This window comes from Eumetopias jubatus, unplaced genomic scaffold, assembly GCF_037043125.1.
Source record: "Eumetopias jubatus isolate StellerSeaLion01/CBP00866 unplaced genomic scaffold, mEumJub1_p1.0 scaffold_2, whole genome shotgun sequence".
NCBI classification, from domain to species: Eukaryota; Metazoa; Chordata; class Mammalia; order Carnivora; family Otariidae; genus Eumetopias; species Eumetopias jubatus.
Window position 1 is genome coordinate 147,367,183 of NW_028274808.1, and position 12,023 is coordinate 147,379,205.

Here is a 12,023-nt window from a genome sequence, read left to right on the forward strand (position 1 = left end):
CCCACTTTCAGCCCCTTAAGATCTGAACCCATGAATTCAAACTAAAATACAAAAGCATATATATGAGGTTATGATTTGAAGCGTACACTGCATCCTTTAAAACAGCACCTAAAATATATAGGATATTGTCTCCCCACTAAAACCCTGAGAAGTTCTCATTAGCTAAGGGGGAATTTGGTAAAAATCAGCAAATTCCATGAATATTAGACTGTTGCATTTCCTTCATTGTAAATATGTTTCCTGGTCATGCTCAATGTTGACATCAACATCAACATTTTTACTAAGGTTTCATGTGCACAGTTCGTGATCTGGCAGAAATACTACAGAGAAAGTGAGGGGAAAACCTGGTATTTGGAAATTATAACTACTTCTCTGAAGAAAAAATGGTGCATTCTCTAGGATGGAAGGTGACCAATGCAATTTTTCTACTTTTTCGCTAGCTAGAACTCTTGGGAGTTTACCATATTGGGAAGGAGGTGGGGGGGATCCCTGCTGTTAATAAATTGAGCACGTAACAGCTGGAGTAGCCAAATGAGGCTTGGTGAGGTGAAGTCCGTGTTGTGCATTCATATATAGTTTACACCCCAGTCTCCATTGCTTCTTTGTGAATGAGCTTTTTTTTTTTTTTCAAAGATTTTATTTATTTATTTGACAGAGAGAGACACAGCTAGCGAGGGAACACAAGCAGGGGGTAGTGGGAGAGGGAGAAGCAGGCTTCCCGCTGAGCAGGAAGCCTGATGCAGGGCTCCATCCCAGGACCCTGGGATCATGACCTGAGCTGAAGGCAGATGCTTAACAACTGAACCACCCAGGCGCCCCTGTGCATGAGCTTTAAGATCAAATTCTGGAGGGTCTGGAAAAAGACACCAACATTTGCAGGACTGCTCATCCAAACCACCTTATTATTTTTTTTAAGATTGTATTTATTTATTTGAGAGAGAGAGCACAAGCAGTGGGAAGAGTAGAGGGAGAGGGAGAAGCAGACTCCCCGCTGAGCAGGGAGCCCGACAGGGGACTACATCCCGGGACCCCAACACCATGACCCAAGCAGAAGGCAGATGCTTAACTGACTGAGCCACCCAAGCACCCCCAAACCACCTTATTATTGAGACAGTTGTCTGTAGCATTATAGAGGGAATTTCCACAGAATATGAATATCTTCATAATCCATGCAAGCTCCAAGAGGTTTATTCACATACTTCTACCTCAAACGTTCTTACCTTTAAACTTCCCTCTAATTATTCCCAAATCTTTGACAAACCAGTCAATCCATTTGTCTTGGCCTATGAATCTATAGATCTGAAAGGAGACCAATTTTTTTCTCCATAAAAATGGAGTCACCTAGATGTATTGCTTGATAGTCTACCCATTGGAAAGATTTTACTCCACCACTACCATGCAGAGACACCCTTGAGTGGAGCTGTAACAGTGGCTACTCCCTGATGCTATGAGAATATCCTGTGTACTCATACATAAATTGGGATGTGTCAGAATGTTTTCCCTATTTTCATTTGGGAATTCCCTTATGAGTCTGAAGGGGATTGACAGATTTATTTAAAAACATTGGTAGGTTCCATAGGAGTCTAAGCCATCTGCAGAGACAATTTATCTGTATTTCTGGAATTGCTCTGACTTATTCTCATATATAGTATATCTATTTAACTGTAGAATGTTGCTGCTAATGTTCAGTCATATTTTTGTTGTTACCGCAGCACAGACCATCACAAGTAGCATAGTCACTTGGTGCCTATGGTTAGGTATTTAGTCTCAGCCAGAACTCAGTAAGAAGGCAGGGGCTGTTTTTTCTAGGAAGGAGAGTTACCAAGAAAATAGGTCATAGTTTTGCTTCAAAATCCTAGGATTCTCTTTTTGGAGTTTGTCAAAGTTTATTTAACATTGTTATCGGCTACAGGCATGGCAGATACCCTTGGATTTTCTTTCTTTTTTTTTTTTGTGGTAAACAAAAACAACACATGAGATCTACCCTCATAACAAAATTTTAAATATGCAGTACAGTGTTATTAAGCACAGTGTTGTACAACAGATCTCTAGAACTTGTTCATCTTGCATAACTGAAATGTTATACTTCTTGAACAACAACTCCCATTGACTCCAGCATCTACCACTCTGCCTTCTCTGTCAGTGAGTTTGATTACTTTAGACATCTCATTATAAGTGGAATCATGCAGTATTTTTCCTTCTATGTCTGACTTATTTCACTTAGCATAATGTCCTTAAGTTTCTTCCATGTTGTAGCATATGACAGGATTTCTGTCTTTTTTAATGCTGAATAATATTCCATTTTATGCATATAGCACATTTTCTTTATCCATTCATCTATGGATAGACATTTAGGTTGCTTCCATATCTGGGCTATTGTGAATAATGCTACAATGAACATGGGAATACAGATATCTCTTTGAGATAGTGATTTCAATTCTTTTGGATAAATATCGAGAAAAGGAATTGCTATATTATATCAAAAAATCAATTTTTAATTTTTTGAGGAATCTCCATACTATATTCAATAGTGGATGCACCATTTTCCTTTTCCTATGTATTATATTACATACATTTACATTACAACAGTGCACAAGGATTCCATTGTCTCCACATCCTTGCCAATGCTTCTTCGTCTTTTTTTTTTTATAATGGCCACTCTAACAAGTGTGAGGTGATGTTTCATTGTGGTTTTGATTTGCATTTCCCTGATGATTAGTTATGCTGAGAATCTTTTCATATACATGTTGGCCATCTGAATGTCTTCTTTGGAGAAATGTTTATTCAGATCTTCTGCCCATTTTTTAATCAGATTCAATCACTCAGTTTCCATACAGATAACAAAAGTCACCTAAGGTGTTTCAAACGGGGACTTTTTTTTTAATTTTTTAAATTTAAATTCAATTAATTACCATATAATGTATTACTTGTTTCAGGGGTGCATGTCTATGATTCATCTGTCTTATATAATACCCAGTGCTCACTACAACACATACCATCCCCAATGTCCATCATCCAATTACCCCATCCCTCCACCCCCCTCCCCTCCAGCAACCCTCAGTTTGTTTCCTATGATTAAAAGTCTCTTATGATTTGTCTCCCCCTCTGACTTCGTCTTGTTTCATTTTTTTCCTCTCTTCCCCTATGATCTTCTGTCTTGTTTCTTAAATTCCACATATCAGTGAGATTGTATGATAATTGTCTTTCTCTGATTGACTTATTTTGCTTAGCATAATACCCTCTAGTTCCATCCACATTGTTGCATGGGGCAAGATTCCTTTTTTTGATGTCTGCATAATAGCCCATATTTAATGGACTATACACACACACACACACACCACATCTTTATCCATTCATCTGTCTATGGAGATCTGGGTTTTTTTCCATAGTTTGGCTATTATGGACATTGCTGCTATAAATATTAGGGTGCAGGTGCCTCTTTGAATCACTACATTTGTATCTTTGGGCTAAATACCCAGTAGTACAATTGCTGGGTCATAGTGTAGCTCTATTTTCAACTTTTTGAGGAATCTCTATACTGTTTTCCAGAGTGGCTGCACCAGCTTGCATTCCCACCAACAGTGTAGGAGGGTTCCCCTTTCTCCACATCCTTGCCAACATCTGTTGTTTCTTGATTTGTTAATTTTAGCCATTCTGACTGGTGTGAGGTGGTATCTCATTGCAAACAAGTACACTTTAATGAAAAGAATACTTAACAAATATCTGGACAATATGAAGGGAACTAAAAGGAATGGTGAAGCCCCCAGACAAACAACAGTGTAGGCCATTACTAACCCACTAGGCTAAGATGTAAAGAAAGCAGTAATGTTTTCAGAGGCTGGTGAAATAGGAACTGTGGGGGAGGAAATCAATGGCAAGAGATGTAGTAATGGAAGGACAAAGCCTAAGACAAGGTCCCAAGCCAGGAAAGGAACTATAAAATATATAAATATATATAATTGCTCTCTTCCACCACTATCTGAATCCAACCAGAAGCCACATGGCAGAAGAATTCACATGATATAGTTCACAGAGCTGAGCCTCCTGAGACCCAAAACTAGAAAAGAAAGTTGAGAATAATAGATCTGGGAAGATAAATGAAGAATAATCACAGCATTCCAGGGCCACCATTGGGAACAGAGACAGAGAAATAGAAGATATAAAGTGAGAATAAGAGAAACTAGGGGGGCAGAGCAAGATGGTGGAGGAGTAGGAGACCTGGATTTTGTCTGGTCCCAGGAATTCAGCTGGGTAGGGATCAAACCATTCTGAACACCTACAAATTCAACAGGAGATCGAAGAAAAGAATAGCAACAACTCTCTGAACAGAAAAGCGACCACTTTCTGGAAGGTAGGATGTGCGGAGAAGTGAATCTGAGGCGATATTCAGGAGGATAGACGGCGGGGGAGGAGGCCTCCATCGGCCGCTTCTGGCAAGTGCTAGAGCCGCGGAGCACAAAATTGGAACTTTTAGAAGTCGGACCTGCCGAGGGACGTCGCTCCAGTGGCTAAGCGGGGGTGGAACCCTCGCGGGACAGTGTGGTCTCAGGACCCTCGGGGTCACAGAAAGACCGGGGGTGCCTGAGTGTGGCAGAGCTCCCAGGTATCGGAGTGGGGAAGCCGGCTGCAGAGACGGAGCCAAGGCGCGGGCTCTCAGCTCGGGGTTGCCATAAACCGTGATCCGCGGCACAGTCGGGCCACTGCTCTTCCAGCAGGGACCCAACAAGCGGCAGATCCGGGGAGACTCCCCTTCATCCCCGGGGAGGAGCGGCGTGGGAGCGCACCACAGGGATCTGCTGGGTTTGGAGACTCCACACGGGGTCGTGTGCCAGAGATAGAAACACTCGGTTACAGGCCGGGTGAGCACGGAGTGTGGCCAGAGACTGGGGAGACGGCAATGATTGCTTTTCTCTGGGGGCGCACTGAGGAGTGGGGCCCCAAGTTCTCAGCTCCTCCGGAGCAGAGATTGGGAGGCCGCCATTTTCACTCTCGTCCTCCAAAGCCGAACGGAAAGCTTGCAGGGAACAAAAGCTCCTGAGAGCAAACCCGAGCAGATTATTTAGCCCGGACCAGGCAAGGGCGGGGCAATTCCACATCCGGCAAAGACATTTGGGAACCACAGCGACAGGCCTCTCCCCCAGAAGATCAGCAAGAACAGCCAGCCAAGACCAAGTTTACCAATCAATGAGAATGACAGAACTCCAGCGCTAGCGGAATACTGCACATAGAATCCATGGCTTTTTTACCATGGTTCTTTAGTCTTTCAAAGTTAATTTTTTTAACTGTTCTCTTTTTTTTATTTTTCTTTTTCCCTTTTTCAACTGACATCTTATCAACCCCTTTTTTAAAAAACATTTTTATTTTTCATTTTTAGAGTCATATTCTATCCCTTCATAGTAGTTATCCTTATTTTTGGCATATATATATATATATATAAGTTGCTCTCTCTTTAAAATTTTGAGATACAGTTTCTTCTAACAGATCAAAATATACACTAAGTCTCTAGTGTATGGCTTTGTTCTAGTCTCCTGCCAGATCACATTCTCTCCCTTTTTTTCTTTTTTTTTAAATCCTCATCTTTCTTTTTTCAAACTTCTTATCTTATCAATTCCTTTTATAAAATATTTTACATTTTTCATCTTTACAGTCATATTCCACCCCTTCATCGTATTAACCCTTATTTTTGTACATATATAAGTTTATCTTTCTTTAAAAAATTTTGGGAAGCACTTTCTTCTAACAGACCAAAATACACCCAAAATCTAGTGTGTGGCACCAATCTATGCACCAGCCTGGTCATATTTGATCATATTCTGGTTTTTTTTTTTTTGGCTGTTGTTGTTCTGTTTTTGTTTGTTTTTATCTTTTTCTTTTTCTTTTCTTTTTTTCTTTCTTTCCCTTTCTTTTCCTCCAGTTTCAGGTCTTTTCTGATTTGTTTAGAGTATATTTTCGGGGGACATTTGTACCCTGTTAGCATTTTGTTCTTTCATTCATCTATTCTCCTCTGGACAAAATGACAAGATGAAAAAAATCACCTCAACAAAAAGGACAAGAGTCAGTACTGACTGCCAGGGACCTACTCAATAAGGATTAGTACAATGTCAGAATTAGAGTTCAGAATGATGATTTTAAAGATACTAGCTGGGCTTGAAAAAAACATGGACGTTATTAGAGAAACCCTTTCTGGAGAAATAAAAGAACTAAAATCTAACTAAGTTGAAATCAAAAAGGCTATTAATGAGGTGCAATAAAAAATGGGGGCACTAACTGCTAGGATAAATGAGGCAGAAGAGAGAATCAGCGATATAGAAGACCAAATGATGGAAAATAAAGAAGCTGAGAAAAAGAGAGAGAAATAACTACTGGATCACGAGGGCAGAATTCGAGAGATAAGCGATACCATAAGACAAAACAACATTAGAATAATTGGGATCCCAGAAGAAGAAGAAAGAGAGAGGGTCAGAAGGTATATTGGAGCAATTATAGCAGATAAATTCCCTAATTTGAGGAAGGAAACAGGCATCAAAATCCTGGAGGCACAGAGAACCCCTCTCGAAATCAATAAAAATAGGTCAACACCCTGATATCTAATAGTAAAACTTACGAGTTGAGTGACAAAGAGAAAATCCTGAAAGCAGCTCGGGAGAAGAGATCTATAACCTAAAATGGTAGAAACATTAGATTGGCAACAGACCTATCCACGGAGACTTGGCAGGCCAGAAAGGACTGGCATGATATATTCAGAGCACTAAATGAGAAAAATATGCAGTCAAGAATACTATATCCAGCTAGGCTGTCATTGAAAATAGGAGGAGAGATAAGAAGCTTCCAGGACAAACAAAAACTAAAGGAATTTGCAAACACAAAACCAGCCCTACAAGAAATATTGAAAGCAGTCCTCTAAGCAAAGAAAGAGCCTAAAAACAACATAGACAAGAAAGGAACCCAGACAATATACAGTAACAGTCACCTTACAGGCAATACAATGCCACTAAATTCATATCTTTCAATAGTTACTCTGAATGTAAATGGGCAAAATGCCCCAATCAAAAGACATAGGCTATCAGATTTGATAAAAAAAAGAAGACTCATCGATATGCTGCTTGCAAGAGACTCATTTTAGTCCCAAAGACACCCCCAGATTGAAAGTGAAGTGGTGGAAAACCATTTACCATGCTAATGGCCACCAAAAGAAAGCTGGGGTGGCAATCCTTATATCAGACAAATTAGATTTTAAACCAAAGACTATAATAAGAGATGAGGAAGCACACTATATCCTACTTAAAGGGTCTATCCAACAAGAAGATCTAACAATTGTAAATATCTATGCCCCCAATATGGGAGCAGCCTATTATATAAGCCAATTAATAACAAAAGCAAAGAAACACATCGACAACAATACAATAGTAGTGGGGGACATTGAACACCCCCCTCACTGAAATGGACAGATCATCTAAGCAAAAGATCAACAAGGAAATAAAGACTTTAAATGACACACTGGACCAAATGGACTTCACAAATATATTCAGATCATTCCATCCCACAGCAACAGAATACACATTCTTCTCTAGTGCCCATGGAACATTCTCCAGAATAAATCACATCCTAGGTCACAAATCAGGTCTCAACTGGTACCAAAAGATTGGGATCATTCCCCGCATATTTTCAGACCACAATGCTTTGAAACTAGAACTCAATCACAAGAGTAAAGTCAGAAAGAACCCAAATACATGGAGGCTAAAGAGCATCCTACTAAAGAATGAATGGGTCAACCAGAAAATTAAAGAAGAATTAAAAAAATTCATGGAAACCAATGAAAATGAAAACACAACTGTTCAAAATCTTTGGGATGCAGCAAACGCAGTCCTAAGAGGAATGTATATAGCAATACAAGCCTTCCTCAAGAAACAAGAAAGGTCTCAAATACACAACCTAACCCTACACGTAAAGGAGCTGGAGAGAGAACAGCAAATAAAGCCTAAACCCAGCAGGAGAGGAAAATAATAAAGATCAGAGCAGAAATCAATGAAATAGAAACCAAAAGAACAGTAGAACAGATCAACAAAACAAGGAAGAGGTTCTTTGAAAGAATTAACAAGATTGATAAACCGCTGGCCAGACTTATCAAAAAGAAAAGAGAAATGACCCAAATCAACAAAATCATGAATGAAAGAGATCACAACCAATACCAAAGAAATACAAACAATTATAAGAACATATTATGAGCAACTCTACGCCAGCAAAATAGATAATCTGGAAGATGTGGATGCATTCCTAGAGATATATCAACTACCAAAACTGAACCAGGAAGAAAGAGAAAACCTGAACAGACCTATAACCACCAAAGAAATTAAAGCAGTCATCAAAAATCTCCCAACAAACAAAAGCCCAGGGCCAGATGGCTTCCCAGGGGAATTCTACCAAACATTTAAAGAAGAATTAATATCTATTCTTCTGAAACTGTTCCAAAAAATAGAAATGGAAGGAAAACTTCCAAACTCGTTTTATGAGGCCACCATTACCTTGATCCCCAAACCAAAGGCCCCATCAAAAGGGAGAATTACAGACCAATATCCTTGATGAACATGGATGCAAAAATTCTCACTATAATACTAGCCAATAGGATCCAACAGTACATTAAAAGGATTGTTCACCACGACCAAGTGGGATTTATCCCTGAGCTGCAAGGTTGGTTCAACATCCACAAATCAATCAATGTGATACAATACATTAATCAAAGAAAGAACAAGAACCATATGATCCTCTCAATAGATGCAGAAAAAGCTTTTGACAAACTACAGCATCCTTTCTTGATCAAAACTCTTCAGAGTATAGGCATAGAGGGTACATACCTCAATATTATAAAAGCCATCTATGAAAAAAACCACAGCGAATATCATTCTCAATGGGGAAAAACTGAGAGCTTTCCCCCTAAGGTCAGGAAAACGGTAGGGATGTCCACTATCACCACTGCTATTCAACATAGTATTAGAAGTCCTAGCCATAGCAATCAGACAACAAAAAGAAATAAAAGACATCCAAGTTGGCAAAGAAGAAGTCAAATTCTCACTCTTTGCAGGGATATGATACTTTATGTGGAAAACCCAAAAGACTCCACCCCAAAACTGCTAGAACTCATACAGGAATTCAGTAAAGTGGCAGGATATAAAATCAATGTACAGAAATCAGTGGCATTCCTATACACCACAACAAGACAGAAGAAAGAGAAATTGAGTCGATCCCATTTACAATTGCACCCAAAACCATAAGATACCTAGGAATAAATCTAACCAAAAAGGCAAAGAGTCTGTACTCAGAAAACTATAAAATACTCATGAAAGAAATTAAGGAAGACACAAAGAAATGGAAAAACGTTCCATGCTCATGGATTGGAAAAACAAATATTGTGAAGATACCAATGCTACCTCGAGCAATCTACACATTCAATGCAATCCCCATCAAAATACCATCAACTTTTTTCAAAGAAATGGAAAAAATAATCCTAAAATTTGTTTGTAACCAGAAAAGACCTCGATTAGCCAGAAGAATGTTGAAAAAGAAAAGCAAAGCTGGTGGCATCACAATTCCGGACTTCCAGCTCTATTACAAAGCTGTCATCATCAAGACAGTATGGTACTGGCACAAAAACAGACACATCAATCAATGGAACAGAATAGAAAGCCCAGAAATGGACCCTCAACTCTATGGTCAACTAATCTTCGACAAAGCAGGAAAGAATGTCCAATGGCAAAAAGACAGTCTCTTCAACAAATGGTGTTGGGAAAATTGGACAGCCACATGCAGAAGAATGAAACTGGACCATTTCCCTACACCACACACAAAAATAGACTCCAAATGGTTGAAAGACCTAAGTGTGAGACAGGAGTCCATCAACATGCTAAAGGAGAACACAGGCAGCAACCTCTTCCACCTCAGCCACAGCAACTTCTTCCTAGAAACATCACCAAAGGCAAGGGAAGCAAGAGCAAAAATGAACTATTGGGACCCCATCAAGATAAAAAGCTTTTGCACAGCAAAAGAATCAGTCAACAAAACCAAAAGACAACCGACAGAATGGGAGAAGATATTTGCAAATGACATATCAGATAAAGGGCTATTATCCAAAATGTATAAAGAACTTCTTAAACTCAACACCCAAGAAACAAATGATCCAATCAAGAATAGGGCAGAAGACATGAACAGACATTTTTCCAAAGAAGACATCCAAATGGCCAACAGACACATGAAAAAGTGTTCAATATCCCTTGGCGTCAGGGAAATACAAATCAAAACCTCAATGAGGTATCACCTCACACCAGTCAGAATGGCTAAAATTAACAAGTCAGGAAATGACAGATGTTGGTGGGGGTGCGGAGAAAGGGGAACCCTCCTACACTGTTGGTGGGAATGCAAGCTGGTGCAACCACTCTGGAAAACAGTATGGAGGTTCCTCAAAAAGTTGAAAATAGAGCTACCATTATGATCCAGCAATTGCACTACTGGGTATTTACCCCACAGATACAAATGTAGTGATCTGAAGGGCATGTTCACCCCGATGTTTATAGCAGCAATGTCCACAATAGCCAAACTGTGGAAAGAGCTAGGATGTCCATTGACAGATGAATGGATAAAGAAGGTGTGGTATATATATACAATGGAATATTTTTGCAGCCATCAAAAAGAATGAAATCTTGCCATTTGCAATGACGTGGATGGAACTGGAGGGTATTATGCTAAGGGAAATAAGTCGATCAGAGAAAGACATGTATCATATGACCTCACTGATATGAGGAATTCTTAATCTCAGGAAACAAACCCTCAACAAACAAACTGAGGGTTGCTGGAGTGGTGGGGGGTGGGAGGGATGGGGTGGCTGGGTGATAGACATTGGGGAGGGTATGTTCTATGGTGAGTGCTGTGAATTGTGCAAGACTGTTGAATCACAGATCTGTACCTCTGAAGCAAATAATACATTATATGTTTAAAAAGAAGAAGAAGATAGCAGGAGGGGAAGAATGAAGGGGAGGAAATCGGAGGGGGAGACAAGCCATGAGAGACTATGGACTCTGAAAAACAAACTGAGGGTTCTAGAGGGGAGGGGGTGGGGGATGATTTAGCCTGGTGATAGGTATTAAAGAGGGCACATACTGCATGGAGCACTGGGTGTTATACGCAAACAATGAATCATGGAACACACATCAAAAACTAATGATGTAATGTATGGTGATTAACATAACAGGAAACCAGGGGAAGATGGTGTTTCAAGAAGTAGAGAAGGAATAATTGTGAAACTATTTAAGTATTCTCATTGACATGTGATGTCAAACCAAGGAAACTTCTACAACACATTAACTTTTTTTAAAATGCACATGAATTATCACTGAGGAGATTCTATCTGTACAGATACAATTGTTAACCTGAAAATCTAAACTTATTTAATTGAATACTTACAAGAATTAATAGCAGCTAAATAAAATGAGCAGATACTGAAAATTCTATGAGTGCTTGAACTTACTGAATATAAACTATTGCCAGGTATTTTGTTAGGTGACTTATACATTTCTCTAGTACTTAAAACAACTCCATGATGCAGACATGTTCATCTTAGTAGAATGAGTAAGAAAGCTATATGAACTGAAAGTTATTTTGTGGGTCATATAATCAAAGATAAGTGAAAAACAAATGTTTATATATACATATAATTACATTTATATAAGTGTAATTACATTTGTATTAATTATATGTGTTAATGAACAATGACTAGAAATATGAAACTTAATTCAATGTTCATTTCATTCACTCATTCAACAAATATTTTTAGAGAAAATATGGAAGAATTTTGGAGAATCATTGTGTTATTACAGAGGATATGATACTTAATAAGTTAAATACTGTACTTTTCTCTATAAAAAATGAGTAATGATCCAAACAAAGGAATTACAAGCATGGGTATGAAAATAATATTGAGAAGTTTATGACCATTATGTCTTTCTGTATTTGTCTACTATTAACATGGCTATTTT